The sequence below is a fragment of the Pelodiscus sinensis genome, chromosome 7 (genome assembly GCF_052426305.1).
Source record: "Pelodiscus sinensis isolate ZL-2025 chromosome 7, ASM5242630v1, whole genome shotgun sequence".
NCBI lineage: Eukaryota > Metazoa > Chordata > Testudines > Trionychidae > Pelodiscus > Pelodiscus sinensis.
This window is the reverse complement of record NC_143058.1, coordinates 55061634-55085650: the sequence shown is the minus strand read 5'-3', so window position 1 is coordinate 55085650 and position 24017 is coordinate 55061634. Positions and strand designations below refer to the sequence as shown.

Sequence of the window (24017 nt, the reverse complement as noted above, 5' to 3'; positions counted from 1 at the left end):
CCTCCTAAACGATAAGAGCTAGGTCCATCAAAATCAAATTTGGAATGCAGCTTCCTCTTCTCTTAACTTAAAGCAAGTTAGGGTTTGGTTGTGCCAGGAAAACTGGAAGTACCAGGAAAGGGACTGTTTTCCATAACATGGAAAGGGAGCGGCTGTTTGGAGGGATGTGATCTTCAGTGGCCACTGGGGGCAGCGAGCCTGCAGGGTAGAGCTATTCCACAGAGTGTCTCCTGGGGGGACAGCTGTACCACCAAAGGAGTGGCCATAGGCACTGGAATTCTACCATCTTGTCTGCCACCATACTGCATAAGTAGCCCTACTGCCCCAAACTCTTTCCCCTCCCTGACCTTTGGCTGCAGTGTTGGGGAGGGAGAGAGAAAAGGTCCCTGGTGGTGGTGGAAGGAAAGAAAAGGCCCCTGACAACTGGATGGCGAGCTCGGAGGGAGAGAAAAGGCCCCTAGCAACCTGGGGAGCCAAGAGGGTGAGGAAAAAAAAGACCACTGGTGGCTGGGGGGAGGGGGCTGAGAAAGAGAAAAGGCCCCTGGCTAATGAGAGGGGTAGAGCTGAAGGTTAAAAAAAAGCACCTGTCTACCAGGGGTCAGGGGAGAAAAAGACCCCTGGTGGCCAGAGGGATCTGTGGGGAGAGAAAAGGCCCATGCCGGATGGCACCCTCTGTCCTGAGGCCTTCCTCACTCCAAAGCCATCATTCTCACACGCCCTACCCCAGCCTCTTGCATTCCCCTGCCACATCACTAAGGTCCTTCCCTGACTCCTGTACCCCCACACTGCCAGCACTCTACCCTGAAGCCCCCAAGCAATGCTGGGTTAGTCTTATAGTAATAAATATAAATGAGAAGGAAAACAATGGACTGAGCATAAAAATCCTTTTAGAGATGTTATCCATATGAAAATGGTCCATAAATAACAAATAAGGGGGGAGGGGAAGAGGACAGTTGTTAATTTTTACTAACATTTAATAAAAGATCATTCATCCACACTCTAGGAGCCCTTGATTATCATTTTTAAATACACTAACAGACATACCAATGAGCAAATACCCTGGAATCAACATTTAATGTAATCCCTCCATAGGTTCCCTACCAGATTCCCCTACATACTACTACCTGTCACTCACCTACAGATAAGCAAGGGAGAAAAGATGACCCATGCATCCTGCCCTAATGGATAAATGCTAGTACTAACCCAGGGGCAAGGGAAAACAAATCTGAAATGTGCCTTGCCAGTGATACCCTCTGTTTTATCCCATTGGGGCCCCTTCTTAGTAGATTTTTTCCCCAAGAAACCCTTAGTGATTGGCAGCGTAAGCACATGTCTTCTATTATTAAAATGTTATATATAGTGCTTGGGCAAACAATATGTCCTTTTTTCATTTAGCTCTAGTTCTAAAACTCACTGAAATTAACAGGAACCTTTTCCAGAGATCAGCAAGTACTGGATCAGACTCTTAGAGCATTTGAGCCTGTGTACTTTACTGCAAATTCATTGCTGACCTTTTCTTAAAAAATGAAAGTGTTAATGTTAAATACAAAATGTGACAGGCTACCATTGTACCTGTGCTGTTTAGTCATATCATATTAATATATTCATTATAGAAAAATCTCATACATTTCAAAACATTTTTCATTTGCCATACTTACCATGGAGGAAAGAGATAGCATCACTTCACTAATTGTGATCTGATCTTCTCAAAGAATTTCTGAAACCAATTTAGGAAATAGTTTGTGTTACACTAGGATAGCAAAAGAGAACTCTGGCATATCACATTTACAACACGGCCCTTAAAAAGAGTTCCATCACACTTTAATGGGATGTTTCTCTCTGCTCTGGATGAATGGGGAGACAAGTCAAACGGAGGTAAAAATTAAGCAATGGTGCGGATTTAACCCAGAGTACACTGATTTTGTGACTAAATAAAGGCAGGTTTTAGAATTGCCATCAAAAGGATTCACTCACACCACTGCTGGAAACAAAAGCTAAACCAGACAATCTGAACACATGGACAGGGTTTTTAATGAAACAGATTGATCAGAACTATTTTGTAAGTGTCAAAGCTGTTGTTCCTATGATGGTTATGGATTAATGAGTCAAGGAACTGTTAAACTTCTAAAGTCAAGGAACTGCTAAATTGCCTCTCATCTCTCTGTTTGAAATCAGGCCTGGGGGTAACAGAAGGGAAAGGATACCAGCAAAGACTAAGAAGAGCTGCCAGATGCCTACCTCTCTGCAGAAAATTCCCACTACTGCTGTGACTTTGGGAAAAGTGCCTGGCAATTCCCATATAGGAATCCACCTTTTCTCACCTAGTCACATGTTCTGCCCACTGTTCCTGCCCATCCTCTTACCCACACTTTTCTCTGGTAGATTGAAAAGTGCATTATTAAAATATTTTAATATTTCCATGTAGGAACTTATAGATTGTGATCAAGTTGGCTGATCCCTTAACTTTCTCTTTTTGTAAAGCTGTAACAGTTGAGGTCTTGTAGTTTGACTATTGGTTGGACCTCCCATGTCCCCTACTCCCAACACTGGGATCCCAGCTAAGTGACCGGTCCCCTCTAGTGCGCTCCAGCCCTGCTACCAGACTTGCCTGTCCCCGGACTCTGTGGTCCAGAAACATTCAAGGTCCATGCCAGATCATGGATGTTGCCAGACCAGAGAGTCTGGGTTAAGGGAGCTACAACCTGTGTAAGGCAGGTTTTCTAATCTATTAATCACTCTCTTGGCTCTTCTCTGAATCCTCTCTAATTTGGCAACATCCTTCTTCAAATTGTTGGCACCAGAATTGGACTGCATACTCCAGCACAAGTTGCACCAGTTCCAAATACATAGATAAAATAACCTCTTTACTCCTATTCAGAATCTTGATTTTAGGCATCTAAAGACTACATGTGCCCTTTTGACAACAGCTGATGTTCATCCACCATGACCCCCAAATCTTTTTTCAGAGTTACTGCTTCTTAGGATAGAGTTCTCCATCTTATAAATAGAGCCTATATTCTTTGTTCCTAAATGTAGCTATATCAAATGTATACTGTTTGAGTATGCCCAGTTTTAGGCAGCATTCATCAAATTTTTGTCATCCACAAATTTTATCAGTAATGATTCTATGTTTTTTTACAGGTCACTGCTAGAGATGTTAAATACTGTAGGACCAAGAACAGATTCCTGTGGGGCCCCTCTAGAAACATATGCACATAAAGCATCAACTGTAACAGTAGTAAATTATAAAGTGGGACAATAAATGCAACTCTAAGTAGTATGAAAGAGTTTGGATCTATGCCTTTATCCCCACCTATCCAGATCAATTTCTCTCTTTTCTCTGGTCTCCCATTTCTCTCAGGTAAATTCCTAGGCCCACTGAAGAAGACATCAAAATTCTGTTTGATTACAAAGGGGTTCAAGATTTTAAATAAACTAAATTTTAAAAAGCTAATGCTGCTGATAATAGCAACTCAGATCCAGTTAAGCACTGGAAAGATGCCAGCATTTATTGCTCAATATTATCCTACTTTTTTCTACAGCAAATTGCAGTGGATCAGTATTTGATTTGGGAGAAATTAAATAAATTCAGGCCTAAGTGTACTTGAACACTCCTGAATTTTTCAGGTGTTGAAATCTGGAAAGCAGGAGCTAGGTTCCCTTTTAGAATATGAGAAATGTCTGGAAAGAAAGAGTCAATCTCTGATTCTCTGGTTCAGGGAACATTGAGTCAAATCCTCCTGTGTGCCTCGTATTGTACCCAAAGCTGCCCAAATCCTCCGATACTGCCTTCTCTGCCTTACTTATCATTTTACTTCTGATGGGGTCCACATACCTCCCTTGCTAGGCTTCAGATAGAGATGAACTCTCCATTCAGCCTGCCCAATTCCTTCTTTGGGGGCTGCCAGCCAAGGCTACCAGCATTTCTAAACCAGTTTGGAGGAAGTTCTGGGGTGATCTCTATTCCTTCTACTGCTTAGGGACACATGTTAATGTTCCCCTTTCATAATGCTACCATCTTCTAGCAGCGAGAGCCTTCTCTTCACTACAAGCGATGGGCCTGGGTCTCACAGCTTCCCCATTCCCTTCCCCTCCATTTCCTATTGCTAGCTGCCAAAGGAATGCTTGGAAATGTACTTCATTCCTTGCTCTCTTTCCCTGTCCCACATGAAGACGATGCTGGGGGGAACCAACTGTTTCTGTCAGATAGAGGCTGCAAGGGTGGGGGAGGGAAGTTGAGGGATTAGTCGACTATCCGATAAGCTTTTGCTTATTGGATAGTTGACTACAGGCAGTCCCCGAGTTACGTGGATCCGACTTAGGTCAGATCCCAACATACGAATGGGGCTTTTCTCGCTACGGAGGACGCGGGCAGCCCTTCCCAGCTTGCCCTCCTAGCCACTCTGGCCAACACCAGGCAAACTTTACTGCCCCCCTCCCGGCCCCGGACCCCTAAAAGGGCCACGGTCTGGCTACAGTGTTTGTGCCAGTTGCAAGGCTGCCAGCACCCTGCCAGCAGACCCTGCACCTGACACCCCATGAGCCAGCCACCCGATGCCCCCCAGCCCTCCCCCTCTTCCCGGGACCAGCCTGGCAGCTCCCAGGAGCCTGCCCGGGGACGCAAGAGGCGGGCGCCTGCGTGGTCTAGTGCGGAGATCGTGGACCTCATCCAGGTTTGGGGGGAAGCCTCCAATGTCCACGATCTCCACACTAGCCACAGGAACACGGCAGTCTATGGCCGGAAAGCTGCCAGCCTGGCCGCCAGAGGCCACCACCGCAGCAGGGAGCAGGTCCGCTGCAAGATTAAGGACCTGCGGCAGTCCTACTCCCGGGCCTGCCTGCCAGGGGCCGACCCGGAGGCCTGCCCCCACTTTCTGACTCTGGACCGCATCTTGGGGGCTCATGTCGTCCCTGCTCCCTGGGAGGTGATTGACCCCAGGGCAGAGGGACCACTCCCTGACACGGAGGAGGAGGAGGACGCCGAGAGCCAGGAGCCTGGCGGCAGCCTGCCCAAAACCCAGGACCCCCAAGGCACCCCACTGAGCCGCTCGCCTGTGTCGTCCGTGGCCGGGGAGGCCTCCACATGTGAATACCATCATGCTCCCCTTATGTGTACGGGGGGCTGGGAGGAGAGGGAGCCCAGGGACCGTGCGCCTGGGCCTTGCCCACCACGGAGCAGCAGCTGGGTGTCATGCAGGGGCCCTGGCCTTGCAGAGGGGGGCTGGGTTTCACAGGGAGAATTGACCGCTGGTCTTGTTTCACCACAGCCGCAGCACCTGGGCCTGCAGGGTGCACCACCCCGCCTGCAGCAGCCGCCTGCGCCCGGGCCAGCAGGAGAGCCAGGAACCAGGAGGAATACCAGCGGCGGCACCTCCGCTTCCTGGATCACCAGCTCCGCACCCAGGACCACTGGGTCCAGGAGGACCTTCAGCTGCGCCAGTGGAGCTGGGAGGCGCTGGAGGAGCAGGGCCGTGCCCTCAGAGGCCACCTCCAGAGCCTCCTCGACCGGTTCCCGCTTCCTCCTGCTCCTGCTCCCACTGCTCCTGCTTCCTCCGCAGCCCCTGTCCCTCCTGCCCCAACCTCCACACCCATTCCGCCCCGAGACCTCTGCACCCGCAGTGCTGAAAGACAAGAGAGGCAGCCAGACCCCCACCCCTGAGCTTTCCATTCCCTTCCTCCCTTCCCTCCCCTTCCAGCTCCCTCCTCCCAGGTTTCCCCCTCCCCTCTCCCATCCTCACTCCTCCGTCCCCCCACCCCACTTATGTTAAATAAAACGAGAGGTTGTTTGCCAAAACAGGTGTCTTTATTTGACATTAGGAAGGGTGGTTAGGAAGGGGAAAAGTGAAGGGGGGGAGGGTGGAAGAAGGCCACAGTGGGGAATGCAGGGAGAATTCAGTCCTCCTCCTCCTCCACCAGGAAGCTCTCCCGCAGGGCTTCCCAGATCCGGACGGCCCCCCGGTGGGCTTCCCGGAGGGCGGCGGTGTGGGGCTGAGCGTAGTGGCCAGCCATGAGGTCAGCCTCAGCCATGAGGTCAGCCTCAGCCATCCAGGCTGGCAGGAAAGCCTCCCCCTTTCGCTCACACAAATTATGCAGCACAGAACATGCTGCCACTACAGGAGGTATATTGTGCTCGGCGAGGTCCAGGCGGCTAAGGAGGCATTGAAAGCGGGCTTTCAGTCGTCCGAAGGCCCCCTCCACCACGATGCGGGCCCTGGTGAGCCTGGCATTGAAGACCTGGCGGGAGGGATTGAGGTGCCCCATGTAGGGCTTCATCAGCCACGGCTGTAGGGGGTAGGCGGCATCCCCCACCAAGCAGACGGGCATGTCCACGTCCCTGACCCTGATGTGGCGGTCGGGGAAGAAGGTCCCAGCCTGCAAGCCTCTGGCACACGGAGGAGTTGCGGTACACCCGTGCGTCGTGTGCCTTGCCGGACCAGTCCACATTAATGTCCGTGAACTGTCCCCGGTGGTCACACACGGCCTGCAGGATCACGGAGAAGTACCCCTTGCGGTTGACGTACCGGGAGGCCTGGTGTTCCGGGGCACGGATGGGGATGTGCGTCCCGTCAATGGCCCCCCCGCAGTTGGGGAAGCCCAAGGTGCCGAAGCCCCGGATGACGGCGTCCGGGTGGAGGAGGTGGACCACCTTGCGGAGCAGCACCCAGTTGATGGCCCTGACCACCTGCGGAGAGACACAGCAAAGCGCGAATCAGTGGGGCGCCTGGGTGGCTGCAAGTGTTCGTGCCCTGGCAGTGCCCCGCGCCCCACTCCCGGAAGCAACCCCCCCCGGGCGGCGTGTAGTATGGCCGGGAGAGACTGGTGTGGGGCACTTTCACCTCCTCCCTCCCCCTCCCTTTTTCCCTGGGGCGGCCCATCCCCTCCTTGCAGCCCTCGTCTCCCCCTGGTCCAGTGGCTGATGAGTGCCGTACCTGCATGAGCACTGCTCCGACGGTGGATCTCCCCACGCCGAACTGGTTCCCAACGGATCGGTAGCTGTCCGGCGTGGAGAGCTTCCAGAGGGCGATGGCCACACGCTTCTGGAGGGGGATGGCGGGCCTCATGCGAGTGTCCCTTCTGCGCAGGGCAGGGGCGAGCCACTCGCAGAGCTCCAGGAAGGTGTCCCTCCTCATCCTGAAATTCTGGGTCCACTGTCGGTCTTCCCAGCGCTCCAGGACGATGCGGTCCCACCAGTCGCTGCTGGTGTCCAGACGCCAGATGCGGTGGGGCACGCCGGCATCCGGGCGCCGCCGCGGCTCCTCCACGGCCCCCAGGGCGGCCAGGCGGAGAGGCAGGGGGCTGTCGTGCACCAGGTGAATCCAGGCAGCCTCCAGCCATTGCTGGCAGGCTTGCCGCAGCAAGTCCAGAAAGTGCACCAGAAGGTGCAGGGCGAGCTCTGGCTCCATATTGCCACCTGTGGCAGCGGCCCCGAAGGGAAGCACCGACACAGACGGGCACAGAGACCAACGCTTTGCTGTCCCTCGGCGAGGTTGGCAAGGAAGCAGGAAAAGCTGAGAATCGGCTGTCCGGGGGGGTCCCTTTAAGCACGAGCCTCAGATAGCCTCAGACAGCAGCCACACAAAGCAACTACTGACCTGATGCCGTGCCAGAACCGGTTTCAGCCGCCCTTAAATGAGCCCCTGCATCCAATCAGTGTGGACGCGCTAGTTCGAATTAGCAAAACGCTAATTCGAACTAGTTTTTATTTCTAGATGCGTTAGTTCGAATTAGCTTAGTTCAAATTAACTAATTCGAACTAAGTTAGTTCGAATTAGCGCTGTAGTGTAGACATACCCCGTGTCTCCCTGGTCTGCTGGGGTGGGGGGCCTCCCAGCAGACCAGGGAGACGTGGAGCAAAGTTGCGGAGGACGCGGGCGGTGGGACCACAGCGCGTCTCGGCGGTCCCGCCGCCCGCGTCTCCCTGGTCTGCTGGGGGGGGAGGGCACAGCTAGTCTCGTCCTGCCGCCCGCGTCCTCCGCGGCGAGAAAAGCCGCTCCTGTAGTCAGTTTCAACAGCGGCTGAATCTGGACGCCAGTTCCAACTTACATACAAATTCAACTTAAGAACAAACCTACAGTCCCTATCTTGTACGTAACCCGGGGACTGCCTGCAGTTGCTTACATACCTAAGAAGGACTACATATTATCTAGATCACTCCTGATACGTGCTTGTCTAATCTGCTCTTAAAAATCACTAATGATGAAGATTCCACAAACTTCCTAGGCAATTTATTTCAGTGCTTAACTGCCCTGACTATTAAGTAATTTTCCCAAATGTCCAGCCTAAGCCTGGTGCTCTAGTTTAAGCCGACTGCTTTGTCTCCTATCCTTGAGGTTAACAAGAATTTTTCTCCCTCCTCCTTATAACAACTTGTAATATATATAATATATTTGAAAATGATTAGCATGCCCTTCTTACTCTTCTCTTTTCTAGACTAAACAAACCCATTGTTTTCACTCTTTCCTCATAGACCATGTTTTCTAGAACTTTAATCATAGTTGTTGCTCTTCTCTGGACTTTCTCCAATTCGTCCACATATTTTTCTGAAATGTGGCCCTAGAAATGGACTCAATACTCCAGGTGAGGCTTAATCAGTGCAGAGTAGAGCGGAAGAATTACTTCTTGCATCTTGCTTATAACACTCCTGCTAATACATCTCAGAATGATATTTAGATTGTTTTTCTGCAATGCTGCGGTACTGTTGACTCATATTGACCTTGTGGCCCACTATGACAGTGTGGTGAAATGGACCAGCCTCCAAAGCTCCCTGCAGGAGGCTTGTGGCCTTGCCACTCCCCGTGCCAGAGAAACTATAGAGAAGTCCTCCAAGCATGCTAGAGCAGCTACAAAGCTAATCAGAGGCCAACAAGTCAAATCAAAGTATCTGAGATGTGAGAGCTGACCATTCACCACTGACATTGCCGGTATCAGATATAAAGTGTTTTAAGCCATTAGAAAAGAGATTTACAATATCCAACTTATCACGTATTATGACTATCTAGGTGAAATCATAATAAAGGCTTTGAGAAACGGAATTTATTGAGATAGGCCTTCTGATGACATGCTGTAAATATATTAAGCAACTGGTTTTCAGAACACTGGATGTTGACTTATTTTGTTTTTATTGGTTTCTTTATGTTGCTTTATGTTTTGTTGTATATAAATTAAATGAAATTTGTTACCAATTATTGAGTAAAAAAACCCACAATTAGGCCATTTGAAGACACAGCAAATCCTAAACATATTATTACTAGGAAACTGTATACCCAATATGCTGCTTTATTTGTTAAACAATAAAGCATACATGCTTGCCAAGAAAGCATACCACAACATTAGCTCAAGCTCATAGCCAGTGAATTATGGACCATCAATTTACCATGTAACATAAATAAGAGAAAATGGATACTGCTACACTGAATTGGTTTTCTCTCTAAAGATCAAATAGAAATTGTAGGAATGGTAATAAACGTAGACCAAATACAATACAGATGCTGCAGGTGCATGGAACATATCTTCCTTCAATCCTGACTTCCCACCTTTCTCAATCTGTCTCTCTGGCCACCTCTACTCCTTACCTCAAAGCTGCAGCAAAAAACATAAAAGCAGATTTTGGCATCACAGTTTCCAAGATAAAGAGAATATTTGGACATGCTTCTTCATCCTATAAGCTTTATTTTTAAAGTTGTATTTAGTGTTTACAGTAGGCTAGTGCCCAGTGAATCACTTCCATTATCTCCTGAGATTGCCACCACTGTTTCTAGGTAATGCCATGGTCCTGGTCTACACTAGGGAGTTATTTCAAAATAACTTTCCTTATTTCAAAATAACAAGCAGAGCGTCCACACCGCCACGCCCATTATTTTGAAATAAGGGGCTGGTTATTTTGAAATAATAACTCTTGTTTTCCACGACAAATTATGCTTATTTTGAAATAGTTATTTCAAAATAGCGGTAGTGTGGATGCTCCTATTTTGAAATAACTACTATTTTGAAATAACTACTCCCCAGAGTTATTCAAAGTAATTGCTCACCAGTGCTTCCTGGGGCTCTAAGTTGAGGTAGTGTGTCTACATTAAGGGAGCCTGCCTTGGACTAATTTTGAGGGTTCCTTGTAGCGAGGTCATGCTATTTCAAAATACAGTAAACTTCCAATAATCCAGCACCTTTAGGACCCAGGGGGTGCTGGATTATCAGATATGACGGACTATCAGAAGGGGAGGCTATGAGGATCTGGAGTGGGGTAGGAGGGATGGGGAGGCGGTGCTACGAGACCAACCCGGCAGCACCCCAGCTGCTCTGCCGCAGACTTCCCCAAGTCAGCCGCTGCTGAAACTGACCAGTGGCTGACTTGGGGCTTTCTGGAGCACTTCTGGACCACTGGATGCTGGACAACTAGAGTTTTACTGTAGTTATTTCGGGAGTTATTACTTCAAAATAATTTCCTAGGGTAGACATGCCCATGGTGTCTTTTTTTTTGATGAAGACGCTTGTCCACTAGCAAGTTTTATGGCAGCATAATTAAAATTCCCAATCCCTCATAATGGCTCATCTATTTACTGAGTTGAACTGGCTACTCACTAGCTTTAGGATTAGGTTGAAGTTATTAGCCTGGGTATTTAAAGTCTATCACGCTACAGCCTTCTAGTATTTGTATAATCTAACTTGTATGTAATATCCCCAATCGGGAATTCCAGTATAAATACGTTTCAGAGGGATAGCCATGTTAGTCTGTATTTAAAAAAAAAAACTTAAAGAACAAATAGTCCTGCAGCATCTTAGAGACTAACAAAAAATGTAGATGCTATCATGAGCTTTAGTGCACACAATCCACTTCTTCAGATGAATGGAGTTAAGGGGTCCATGCTGCAAAATAAATGGCAGAGAAAGAGAGGGGATGAGGTGGGAAAGAGAAGAGAAACAAAATGGGGGGAAATAGTCAATTAGAGTGTCCATGCTAAATGAAGCTGACAGAGTGGATTCTAAGTACTTTTAAGGAGCTTGTGCTTGGCTTTTTATATCATTTAGGATGTGGAATGTAGCGGGTAATCTAGTTAAGGTATTTGTTTAAACTTCTATTGCAGGTATCAATCTTGTAAATGAAATTATGTTCGGCAGCTTCCCTGGTTCTTTTAATTGACTTGTAATAATATGGCAACTTTGAGATCCATTAATGAGTAGCTTGCCTGGGCACTTACAGAGAAGCAGGATGGCACCTTTGAGCCTATTAGGTTCAATGAGCTCCTGTTTTAAGTGTGATGATACATTTAAAGTTACACTTTAACACATTTATTTCCCAGTGGTTTATTTCAATAATCTGTATTTCCCTCTGAAGTACCCTGACTTTTATTAAAGAGATTATGTAGAATCAATTAATAACAATATTACCACTGTCTCATAAATTCACTTATCTTTCTCACACACTTTGCTTCACAACCAGGCAGCTACATATCATGAACTGAAAACTGCACAGACAGATGACTCTCCTCAACAATTCTGTTCACATCCCCCAAAAAAGTTGCATTCAAGACACATTTAACTCTCCAAACATGTCTATGCAAAATTTTATACTTAGGCTTTAGGTGTATGGACCAGAGGATGCAAATTCAAGTGTCATTTCTGTGCCTTTGACAGAAAAAAAATCAACCAAAGGAACATGATACATGAGCGAGGATGATAAAATGCCTTAAAACAATACCACAATTATCCAATCAATCACTTTAAAATAGAATATGTAGTCTTGGTGCTTGAGGCATGCAAGTAATGTTGCTCTACTTGTTATGTGGTACTAATATATTTGAAATGTATGCAGGACTTTTCATAACCAATCTTTTAAAATTTGATAAGCTTTGAGCTTGGAAATTTCTCAACAACAAAGCTTTTTTAAAACTTAACTATCCAATATTAGCAGGACCTTTATATTCTCAGAGTTGCACATAATTTAGCAAATATCCCTGCTACAGTCAATACACTCTGGGCTTATTATGTGCTGTTACATGTTATTCTAACAGTCAAATCCTAGTCCTCCTCCGTGAAATTGTAAGGCCTGACATGTAATAGAAATATATTTCCATTACACTGGGAAAGCAAAGCAACAAAAAGAGTTCACATAGTGATACCCTATAGCACCTAGAATCCACAAAGCAATGTTCTGCAGAAGTTCTCTGAGCAAAGGGAGACAGTCAGTAGACCTAGGGTTGCCAAGTGTCCGGTATTCTACCTGACAGTCTGTAATTTGTGCTCTTTGGTAAAAAAACAAAATCAGAGAATACCAGAAATGTGCAATGTCCAGTATTCTCTGATTTTTCTGGCTGCGCACCGGACGGAAGCCTGGCATGGGCAGGGGGAGTGGCTGAAAGGCGGGGCCACGGTCAGCGCTAGGAGCCTGTGACGGGGCAGAAGCCTCCCAGCCACTTCCCCTGCCCCCGCCAGGCTTCTGCACCATCACAGGCTCCCAGCAGCGATGGCAGCCCCACCTCCAAGCCTGGGAGTCCCAGCCACTCCCCCAACCCTGGCTAGGCTTCTGAAGCGCCCAGAGCAGCAATTGCGGCTCAGCCTACCAGGTAGGGTGTCCCTGTACCCACAAGACTTCTGCACAATCACAGACTCCCAGCGCCGATCGCCGCTCTGGGCACCCCAGAATGGGGGGAGGAAGGCGAGGGGAGGGAAGGCTTATTATCCAGCGTTCCCTCCCCCTTTTTTTTTTGCTCAACCAAAAAAATACCGCGTGGGAAACCATCTGGCAACCCTAAGCAGACCAAGGGCATCATGGGACGTGGCCAGTAGATACCGTGAGGACTCACTATTGTTTGTGAGAATGAGAGTCAAGATTCTACCTGTAACTTTTTCCCAAAGATTGGAGTTGTAGCTCCAGGTCCTCCATCAGGGTTAGAGGAAAGGATTTGGTCTCCTCCTCTGTACAGTTCTATCACATACAACTTTCTGATGAAGGGGAAATGGGATTTTGTGTTGATTTTTCTGTTCAAAACATTACTACATTTAAAAGAAAACTCAAGTGAAGAAAAAGATAAAAGTGTGTTATGTGAGCATCATGTTTCAGACCTTGAGTTTATATATTAGTACCAGTTCACAATGTCTGGCCCAGGATGAGCTAATAAAAACATTTAATTTGTGAAACCATCACAGGAAATCAGAAAAGCTAATACAAGTATTTCATGCATCATGCAAATTACTCAGTTCTAAAAACACTACTGGTGTATTAACACCCAGGATGAACAATAAATATTGAAAGGCAAATAATATAAATATATAAGTAATTGTTTTCACACAGCAATGAAAACCAAGCAGTGGAGGATTCCTCATACACAGGACAAAGAAAAAAATTGTTCAATATTTTTCTGCACCTACCTACTCAAACTTATGGTTAAAATGTATTTTTTTATTCCAAAATCCCAACAGGGAAGCATGGTAATGAGAACACAGAAAGGAAACAGGTAAAAAAGGCAAAGATACAAAACTGAGCTAAGCAGACGTGAAATCACGTGAGTTGCACCAGCTAATAACAGTTTTGGATTTTGCCCAGCGTGTAAAATAATGGCCAGATTGACTGGAATAGTAGCATTAAATCAATGATGATGATACTTCAAGGATTATCTTGGCCCAATGTTGACATCTCATGAAGAATTAGCAGGAGAAAGCTTAAAAAATTATGAAGTTGCTTGGACAAAAATAGAACTCTGCTGTCTTGGCCTGCATTTTCTTCCCAGTAGGAAAATCTGATTCTTACTGACACCATGCCTTGCAAAATAAGGCTTCTGCTGCTACACTAAGAGCTTCTAAAGCTCATTTAGACATTAAGCAGAAGGAAATAACATCTGACAAGTGAAGTACCTGTGGTACTGAAACAGAAAATTTGAACTGGGAAACTTCTGAAATAAGGATTATGCTTGTGTCATTGAAAATTAATATATGAGATGATAGATTTATAAATAGTTTTTCTGCTGCAGGACCCTTTTATTAAAGGAGAATACCAAGTGATGTGAGAACATGAAATGAGGTTTTACAAAGACTCTTCAATTTTTAGCCCACATCTAGCCCACATCTCTACGACTTCTATCCTTACAAAACTTTCTTTCAGGGCTGAAGTTTCCACATGGCTAGCTCCTGCTCTCAGCATGCCTCCCTCAGATCTTTCACATGTCAGGTTCAGAGAACGCCTACACTCTGATCCTTCTCTCATTTTGGGTCTCCCTACCTGCTCCTCTACTGAAGTGTCAGGAATCCTGCAAGGTTCGTGACTAGAAGCAAAAGTGGGACTTGTAGATATAGGTTCCCAGCCTTAAAAGAGCTCACGGACGATAACAGGTACACAGGGATGTGAATATATCCCTCCAACCTAGTACCCTGTTACAGATCTGCAGCCAGGGGATGTGCAGGACTATAGAGCTAGTAACCATGCAACTCTCAATTTGCCCTATCCAAACTCTATGATAGTGGCTTGTGTAGAGCTGCATGCTTAGCACTGCAACATGCAGAGGGCTTGCAGTCTTCCTATCTGTTCTATGGTTGCTCACAGTCTGAACAGAAAGACTTGGTAATCAAGATTAGCTCTGCAGCCCTGATATAACGTTATAGGTATATTTGTGCCCTACCTCAGACTGCTGGAGCCAAATAAGGCTTTAATGCTCTTCGGAGAAGTTGGGTGAAAAAAGAAATACTATAAAAGATTTTTTTTTAAAGCAAAGGCAAAAAGAAGGATGGGTTGTAAAAATGTAACTTAGGCAAACATAACTGTAAACACAAAAAGACCAGTTTACTCATAGTTTACTCTTCATCATGTTTAATTCAAGAAAGACTAATTTTAAAATGCTGCCTGTCAGCACTCAGAATACTAAATATTTTATTCCTAAAACCCTTGTTTTACTTTGTTAATTGCAGCACCTGTGAGTCCACAAAAATGTAAAAAATTAAACATCAGAAATTCACTGATTGTTATGAATATTTATTGATTACCACATTCTGAAAAATCAAAGCTGTGTTAATTTACTGCAGCTGATAACGAGTTTGTGTGCTTTCTACAAAAATAACTCTCTACCCAGTAACACCATTTCACTGAAGCTTAAAACCACATAATTCAATGCTGTGCTATTCTAATTGATACCTCAGTGGGGTTTTTTTTGCTGCTGTACTTCACACTTGAAAATTAATTCAACCCACACATGTGTATCTTCATTTAGGACCTGATCCTGCATTTCTCTTACATAACCGGTTGATGTTCTAGATGTACAGTGAATGTAGATTCAAAGTCCTTCATTTCACTCACACAAACATCTGAATTCAACTAACTCCCCAGAGCCTACCTGAAAGGTGTTGACTGTCAACACCCATGGCATTCAATAGGAGCTGAGGAGAGGGTAGAGTAGGATCCAGTCCTTTATATTTGCAGAAATCCCATTCATATCTACTTAAGGTACTTAAAAGGTCTTTGCTAAATATGTTGGAAGCTCAGAAGATACAACAATGTTATTATCCTCACACTGCCACTGTGAAGTAGGAAAGTGGGGATCCATTTTACACTTGGACAACTAAGGTACACAGAGAGATTAAGGGCTTTACAACATATCAAGATACTGCACGGCAAGCCAAGGTGTGACTCTACACCATATCTGCTTGCCATACAGTAACATCTTTTGTGGACATTGCCACTGCACAGGGATACAAGCTCCAGAGTGAAGAAGCTTGATACACTTATTCTGTGCAGGATGAAAGGTCTCAGAGGGGTAGCCATGTTAATCTGTGTCCGCAAAAACAAGGAGGCCTGTGGCATCTCATAAATGCACAAAAAAATCTCTGTCTCTAGGGTTATGTCTAGACTACACACTTCTTTCAAAAGAGATCGCCTAGACAGCCACAACTTTTACGAAAAAGTGATCCGCTTTGTTGAAAGAGAGCTCCCAGGCAATCTAGATGCTTTCTTTCAAAAAAATCCTGTTTGCTGTCAAGAACGCCTTTTTTCAAAAGAGCTCCTCTGAAAAAAGGTGTTCCTTCTCATAAAATGAGGTTTACCACTGTAAAAAAAAATCACTGCGTTCTTTCGATTTAATTTTGAAAAACGCGGCAGCAGTCTAGACACAGGTGAAGTTTTTTTTGAAAAAATGCCACTTTTTAAAAAAAAAACCTATAGTATAGCCTAGGTGCAACAGGACTCGTCTATGCAGGAAGTAACATACTAAAGCAGTAAACTGTAGAGTCACGGTCTGGCCTGTCATGCAGTAACCTGCTATGTACTCAAGCCTTAAGGAGGTTTGCCCATGGTCACACAGAAAGTTGGTGGCAGAATAGGAAACTGAACCTGGGGCTCCTGTGTTACAGGCTAGTACCTTAACCACTGGTAACTCATTATAACTTTCTTGCATTAAAGTTTCCATGTAAGTGTGTGTGATGGGGTATACCAACACTGCACTGGGACTGTGATGGTTCACCCTGGCTACCTGGCTGAGAAGGCGTTGGCCCTACAGAGCCGTTGGGCATGCTCCAGCTGGAGGCCAGGCCTGTGGAACAGCTCAATCTGGACTGACTGCTGATGATGAAAGAGGTGCTGCAGGAGCTTCTGAAGGGGAGCTGCAGCAGAAGCCGCAGCCCACAGGGAAAAGATGAGGAGGACTGCACCAGAGAGACAGGTAGGAAGTCACCCAGGTGGGGAATTGCACCTTGGGTGCTTGGTGTGTTTTAGTAGGATTTCCTGCTGAGCTAAGGGTTGTCTACACTAGCCCCCTAGTTCGAACTAGGGAGGCTAATGTAGGCATTCAAAGTTGCAAATCAAGCCCTGGATTTAAATATCCCACACTTGATTTGCATCTTCCCGGCTGGTCGCCATTTTTGAAATTACAAGTCTGGACTAACTGCCCGCATCTACACGCGGCAGAGAAACGGGCGTTTGAAATAAAGCCCCTAAATCGAACTACCCGTTAAACTTCCTTGCAGGAGGAATAACAGGTAGTTCGATTTAGGGCTTTAATTTGAACTACCGGGTCCCTGCCGCGTGTAGACACGGGCAGTTAGTCTGGACTTGTAAATTTCAGAAATGGCGACCGGATGGGAAGATGCAAATCAAGCGCGGGATATTTTAATCCCAGGCTTGATTTGCAACTTCAAATGCCTACATTAGCCTCTCTAGTTCAAACTACGGGGCTAGTTTAGACATACCCTAATAGTGGACCACTCCACTGCTGACAGGGCCTGGGCTGGGACCTGATGGAGAGGGTGAGCCTGGGTTCCCCTACCTGCTCCTCACCAACCCCATGTGGGGCTCCATCCTCTGGGTTGCTATTGACTCTGGCTGCTAGGCCATGGTGCTATGCAGGAAAGGAGCTTTGCTATGGATTCTGGCTGCTAGGCCTGGCTACGCCGGTGAGAGAGGGTGTTCCTATTGGCTCTGGCCACTAGGCATGACAGCTCTGTCAGAGAAGGATGGTGCTAAGAACTCTGGCCACAAGGCCTGACTACTCTGACAGGAAATAATGTTGCTATGGGCCCTGGCTGCTAAGAGATACATGGGATTGAGCACCATGGGGCCGGGGGAGGGGGACGGGGGACACTCAGAGACCCAATGCCCACCCTGATGGGAACAGGTGGTTTGCCTGATGACCAATGGTCATGTTTATTACCAAAATTCAATAGGATTTGTGTTTCTCAGTCATTTAAGTGCTTTTGAAAAAAAAACTCATTTAAGTATTTAGATATCTGAAATGTAAGATTGTTTTCCATATTCCATACAAAAAACAATTTACCCAGTGGTAAGTGTATATTTCAACATTTTAAATTTTCAAACATTATATTTACTAGCATTTTGTAAATTACTGTATTATACTTGATTGCTATTCTAATAATTTTCTATTACACTATTCATTTTATTGTATTCTGCTGAACAGCAAATGAAATGTAGAACACACAACTATTTTGTGTCTGAAGCTATCATATTCAACTAATCAAACAAGCAACATTTTAATTATTGGCAGGAAAGTTCTAATTAAAGAATGACCTCATTAAGTTGGATAGTGAAGTGTGTGTTCAGTAACCAAAAGTACCAATATATATACTGTACTGTCAAAAGGAAAGTGTGTGTGTGTGCGCGCACGCACGGGCACGCACACATGCTGGATCCTGTAGACACTTCCTACCAAAAGTAAAATGCAGGACAATGTAGCACTTTAAAGACTAACCAAGATGGTTTATTAGATGATGAGCTTTCGTGGGCCAGACCCACTTCCTTTGATCTGAGGAAGTGGGTCTGGCCCACGAAAGCTCATCATCTAATAAACCATCTTGTTAGTCTTTAAAGTGCTACATTGTCCTGCATTTTGCTTCAGCTACCCCAGACTAACACGGCTACATTTCTATCACTATCCTACCAAAAGTAGAGATTAATATTACGACTAGTCAATCTGAAATTAAGAGTCCCTACTAGGGATGTAAAATCCAGTTTGATTAGTTAACCAGTTAAACATTAAGTTTAACCAGTTAACTGATTAAATAGGGCTGGGTGGGGGGTCACCATGGCCATGCTAGAGTAGTTCCCGTGCTATGGGCAGGAGCTACTCCAGAACAGCTGATTCTGACCCATGCTGGGCTGTCAGTTCCCAGCCCAAGCAGGCTGGGGGTGGAAGCAGTGGTAGGGAAGAGGAGGGCTGCCAGCTCCTGCTAACACTTCCACCCCCCACTCCACACAAAGCTGCCAAATCCCAGTCTGTGAGCCCACACAGGTTGGGAGTTGGCAGTGCTTCCCCGCGCTGCTGCTTCTGCACTCCCTGAGAGGTGACTCCCAGCCCACAGCCCCATGGGTGGAGAGCTGATCATGGGTAACAGCTAACTATTACCGAGTAAGTATCACTTGTGAACAGTGATGCTTATCGGGTAATGGGTTAACCAGTTACCGGTTCACATCCCTAGTCTCTACATCATTCAAGAGTGAAGTACCAGGAGATAGTTTACAAAAGCATGTTAAATGACTTAGGACCTTCAGTTCCATAGACTTTCCATAAGACTTATTTTCCCAAGTGCCAGTCAACTTTTCAAAAATGTAACTTTGTTGCTTTTGAAAATTTTACCTGTAGTCCTAATATTAGTAAGATAATGTTATCATAAAGCTCTTAAGAAGAAAATCCATGTCTACTTACTAAGGGTATGTCTACACATCAAAGTGAATTCGAAATAACAGCTGTTATTTCAAATTAACTTTAATAGCGTCTATACAGGTAAACCGCTATTTCGAAATAAATTTGAAATAGCAGAGCGCTTATTTTGAATTTGGTAAACCTCATTTGATGAGTAATAACACCTAATTCAAAATAAGCACTCTATAGACACTTATTTCGAAATAGGGGGCCTCCAGCCTTTCCAGGGTGCCCTGGTGGCCACTGTGGGCACAACAAGGAAAACTTCCTCTCCTCTCCCCCAGCCCTGGAGCCATTAAAGGCTGCCAGCTCAGAGCCAGCAGTCACTGCCCCTAGCCCAGTGGCCCCAAAACATGAGCCAGCAAGGCACTGGAAGCCAGCCCTCCACCGCACCCCAGAAGCAGTTTGCCAGCTCCCAGGAGCCTGCCAGAGCCCAGAGAAGGTGGGAGCCTTCCTGGTCCAGGGCAGAGATCATGGACCTTATTCAGTTTTGGGGGAGATGCCCCCAACTTCCATGATATCCGCACTAGATAGAGGAATGCAGCCGTCTATGGCAGGATAGCTGCCAGCCTGGCCACCAAAGGCCACATGTGAAACCTGGAGCAGGTTTGCATGAAAATCAAGTTAGTCCGGTGAGACCCCTAACCCTGAGCCCTAAGCGTCCCCTCCCCGTTTTTCCCCTTGCTTCTCCCTTCCAGCTCCCTCCTCGTAGGTTTTCCCCTCCCCTCTCCCACCCTCTCTCTTCCCCTCTTCCACCTCCTTTCCCCAGTCTCCCCAGAGTTATATCCCCCCACCCCAGTTTTGTTAAATAAAGAAAGTTTGTATTCATGAAAATAAGTCTATTTTATCTGACATCAGGAAGGAGGGCTGGGATAGGGAGTAAGTGCAAGGATGTGAGGGAGGAATGAGGCACAAGCCCCCAGTGGGGCAGACCAGGGGTACTCTTAGTGCTCCTCAGGGTGGAAGCTCTCCCACAGGGCCTCCTGGATACTGACAGCCCCCCGATGGACCTCACAGATGGCAGCCTGCAGAAAGTGCAGCCAGGCTCACAGCAACGCGTCCAAGAGAAGCATCAGAGTGCCCAGGGGCAACTCTGGCTCCATGCTGCAGAGTGCTGTGGTGTCCCGAGCGAGGGAAACCAGAGCACACAGAGACAAAATGCTTTGCTGTCCCTCATCGAGGTAAACAAGCAAGCAGGGAAACCTGAGAACTGGCTGTCCAGGGCGGGGGAGGTGGGGTCCCTTTAAGCACAAGCCTCAGGTAGCCTCAGGCAGCAGCCACACAAAGATACTCCTGACCTGAAGCCCTGCCTGAGCTGTTTCCAACCAGCCTTCATTTTGATTCAGAGTCCACTCCGTGTGGACACGCTATTTTGAAATAGAAAAATGCTATTTTGAATTGCATTTGATGCTTAGACGTGTTATTTTGAAATAGCTTATTTCAAATTAACTATTTCAAAATAAGATATTTCGAAATAATGCTGTAGTGTAGACATACGATAGGACTCTAGTACTTCAAAGACCTTTAAATAGAACTACTCTGTCTGTGTTAAGTTAAACATATTTCAAGGGGACTACTCACACTATTAGGCACACGTTAAAGGCTACACTACTGCAGAAAATCAACCTAAGGTACACAACTCTAGCTATGTGAATAATACAGCTGGAGTTGACGTACTTTAGGTCAACTACATACTGTGTCTAATCCATTGCAAGTCGACAGGAGAAACTCTCCCATTTACTTACCTTACTTTTCTTGTCCAGGATCAAGCACCAGAATCAACTGAATGTATTTGTTCTGGCTTATCTTCTCTTGACCCACAAAATCGACAGCTGATGCATCAATTTCCAAAGTGTGAATCTGAGCTGTAGCACAGATATAACTAACATCCTCAGGGCCTATATTTGTATATCATCTATTATAGTGTAGCACACTCCTAACTGAGGTCTCTGGACACCATCATAATTAAAATATTCCATAATAATAATATGCAAATGCTGGTATTTTCCACTTAAGACACCATTGTTGAGAACCATATACTTTTATCACCCACTAGATTGCCCCTCTTGGTAGTTATAGTAATGCTTATTTGTTAAACACCAGGCTAGGCTCCATACTCTTAGGGCGTGTCTAGACTACCTAGTTTTGTCGGCAAAAGTCCTCTTTTGTCGACAAAACTATACCAGCGTCTACACTACCGCTGAGTTCTGTCGACATAACGTCGACAGAACTCAGCAGTTTTGTCGACGCTGGTAAACCTCATTTTACGAGGCATAACACCTTCTGTCGACAGAGTCCTGTTGACAGAAGGTGTTATTGTCTGTAGGGTTGCGTCCAGACTATGGGGTTCTGTCGACAAAGCAGCTTGCTTTGTCGACAGAACTCAATGTGTCTGGACGCTCTTTGTCGATGGAAGTTTTGTCGACAGATACTGTCGACAAAACTTCCGTCGACAAAACCCTGTAGTCTAGACGTACCCTTAAAAAAGAAAGAAAAAAAGACTCCACCTTGAGAAACTTACAATCTAAGGGTGCATCTATAGAGCGTTATTTCAAAATAATGTTCATTTTTCTGAAATAACAATGTGAGCATCTACACAGCAATTCCATTATTTCAAAATTATTTTGAAATAACAGATGGCTTATTCCAATTTCTGTAAACCTCATTTCACAAGAAATAACACCTGTTCCAAAATAGCTATTTCGAAATAGCTGTAGTGTGGATACTCCACTGTTTCTATTTCAAAATAGGTCCTCCTGAGGGCCATTCAAAGTAATTACTCCCTAGGGCTTCCTGGGGCTCAAAATCAAGATAATGTGTCCACATTAGGGGAGCCTGCCTTGGACAAATTTCGAGGCTTACCTGTAGTGTAGAGTCACTATTTTGAAATAAGCTATTCTGGAGTATTTCTTCCTGACTACCTTATTCCAAAATAAGCGTGCAGTGTAGACATAGCCTAACTGTCAAAAAAAACAGATGAGACTTCTAGTCTCAGAAGATGGTCGCAAATTAAAAGGTTTTTAAAAATAAATCAGAAAAGATGTATAGCATTATATTTAGGCTGGTTAGTTGTCAAAATCTCATAAGAATCTAGTTTTCAGAAAGTATTAAAAAAGCAGAGGATCTTCGGGGGCAGGAGGAACGCATGAATATGAAAACGGAAAATAAAATAAAGGGGACCTTCAGTCTGGCAGCAATGGCAAAGGAAAAATGTTAAACTGGGAGACAACATTAATACTACAATGAACCAACACCTGCGGGGGGGGGGGAGAGACAGAGAGAGATAGAGAGAACAAATCATCTTAGACATTTCTTTTAATATTAAAACTCAGAAAGCCAATAAACTGATTCTTTCAGAAGAAAAAAAAAACCTCTTCACCCTCTCCCCCGCAAAACCTACCCAAAAAATCTAGCATGGCTGGCTACAGAGGAAACTGAAGTATTTCTGTTCTAGATGCGTACAAATGTGGTCTCCTCACCTCTAAAAAGATATTTTGGCATTAGAAAAGGTACAGAAAAGGGAAACTAAAATGATTAGGGGTTAGGAATGGGTCCCATATGAGGAGAGGCTAAAGAGACTGGGACTTTTCAGTTTAGAAAAGAGGAAACTGAGGGGGGATATGATAGAGGTTTATGAAATCATGAGTGGTGTGGAGAGGGTGAATAAAGAAAAGTTATTTACTTGTTCTCATAATAGAAGAACTAGAGGACACCAAATGAAATTAATGGGTAGCAGGTTTAAAACTAATAAAAGAAAGTTCTTCACACAGTGCACAGTCAACCTGAGGAACTCCTCGGCAGAGGAGGCTGTGAAGGCTAGGACTATAGCAGAATTTAAAAAAGAGCTAGATAAATTCATGGAGGTTAGGTCCATAAAAGGCTATTAGCCAGGGGGTAAGGAATGGTGTCCTTGGCCTCTGTTTATCAAAGGCTGGAGACAAATCGCTTGATCATTGTCTTCGGTCCACCCCCTCTGGGGCACCTGGCACTGGCCATGGTCGGCAGACAGGATACTGGGCTAGATGGACCTTTGGTCTAACCCGGTATGGCCATTCTTATGTTATTATGCAGCCCTGTAATAACCGAACAGAGGGTGAACAGTCCGACTTGGAAGATTGTGGGAACACTTCATGTGGTAGAAGAACTCTACAGATTGCTGTTTTTTATACTAACTGATGCACAGAATCCATGAAAAAGCCAGATAAAGTCATCACTTGAGATAACTGTCCGTGTAAGTTTTAAGATGTATCTCAATTGTGCCTATTGGCTCCAGCCAAATCAGGTCCACAGAGAACTGGTTTCCAATTTAGATAACTGACAAGTGTTCAAGATTATTTAGTGTAATATTTTCACATACACACAGTGAGTTGCAATTTTTTCTAACCTGTCTTTGTAAATATTATCCTTCGTACTAACCAACTAGCAAGCAGAGTAGAATAGTACAACAGTAATAATAAACCCTCAGTGCAGCATTTTCCCTTTAAAATCTACTGCACTTTATAAATATGCAACTAGAAGTTGAATAAACTCTTTGATATAAGCTGTAGTATGCTTTCTACTGCTAAGCTGTAATAAAATAGAGTTCTCTGTATCATGTCCTAACCAACCAAGAATCACCACAGTGGAAAGAAGCATTAAACTAAAAGGGCTCATCAGAAAGAAGCATTAAACTAAAATGGCTCACCTAGACTACGGGGTGGTCACTTCCAATTGAATTTTCAAAGTGAAAGTTGTTAAGATGCGGCTTTTTCGGTGAATCCCCCCCCTTTTGTCGAAAAGCCACGTAAAACTCCTTTTTTGAGGAAAAGCAGCTTTTCGACAAAGGGGGAGTTCACCGAAAAATCATGTCTTAACTACATGAAAGCTCTGCTTTCGAAAGTACGATCGGAA

At 45.4% G+C, this 24017-nt stretch overlaps 1 protein-coding gene across 9 annotated transcripts in view; it reads right to left on the bottom strand.

The window, feature by feature from the left end:
• GULP1 (GULP PTB domain containing engulfment adaptor 1) overlaps positions 1-24017 on the bottom strand; it is a 372795-nt gene that overhangs the window by 291865 nt on the left and 56913 nt on the right. For 6 of the 9 annotated variants that reach the window (XM_075933787.2, XM_075933780.2, XM_075933784.2 and 3 more), the window contains exon 2: positions 1659-1717. The exons of the other annotated variants lie outside the window; for them this stretch is intronic. The gene's annotated coding sequence lies outside the window, so the exon portion shown is untranslated. The remainder of the gene's footprint in view (positions 1-1658; positions 1718-24017) is intronic. 9 annotated transcript variants of the gene reach the window in all.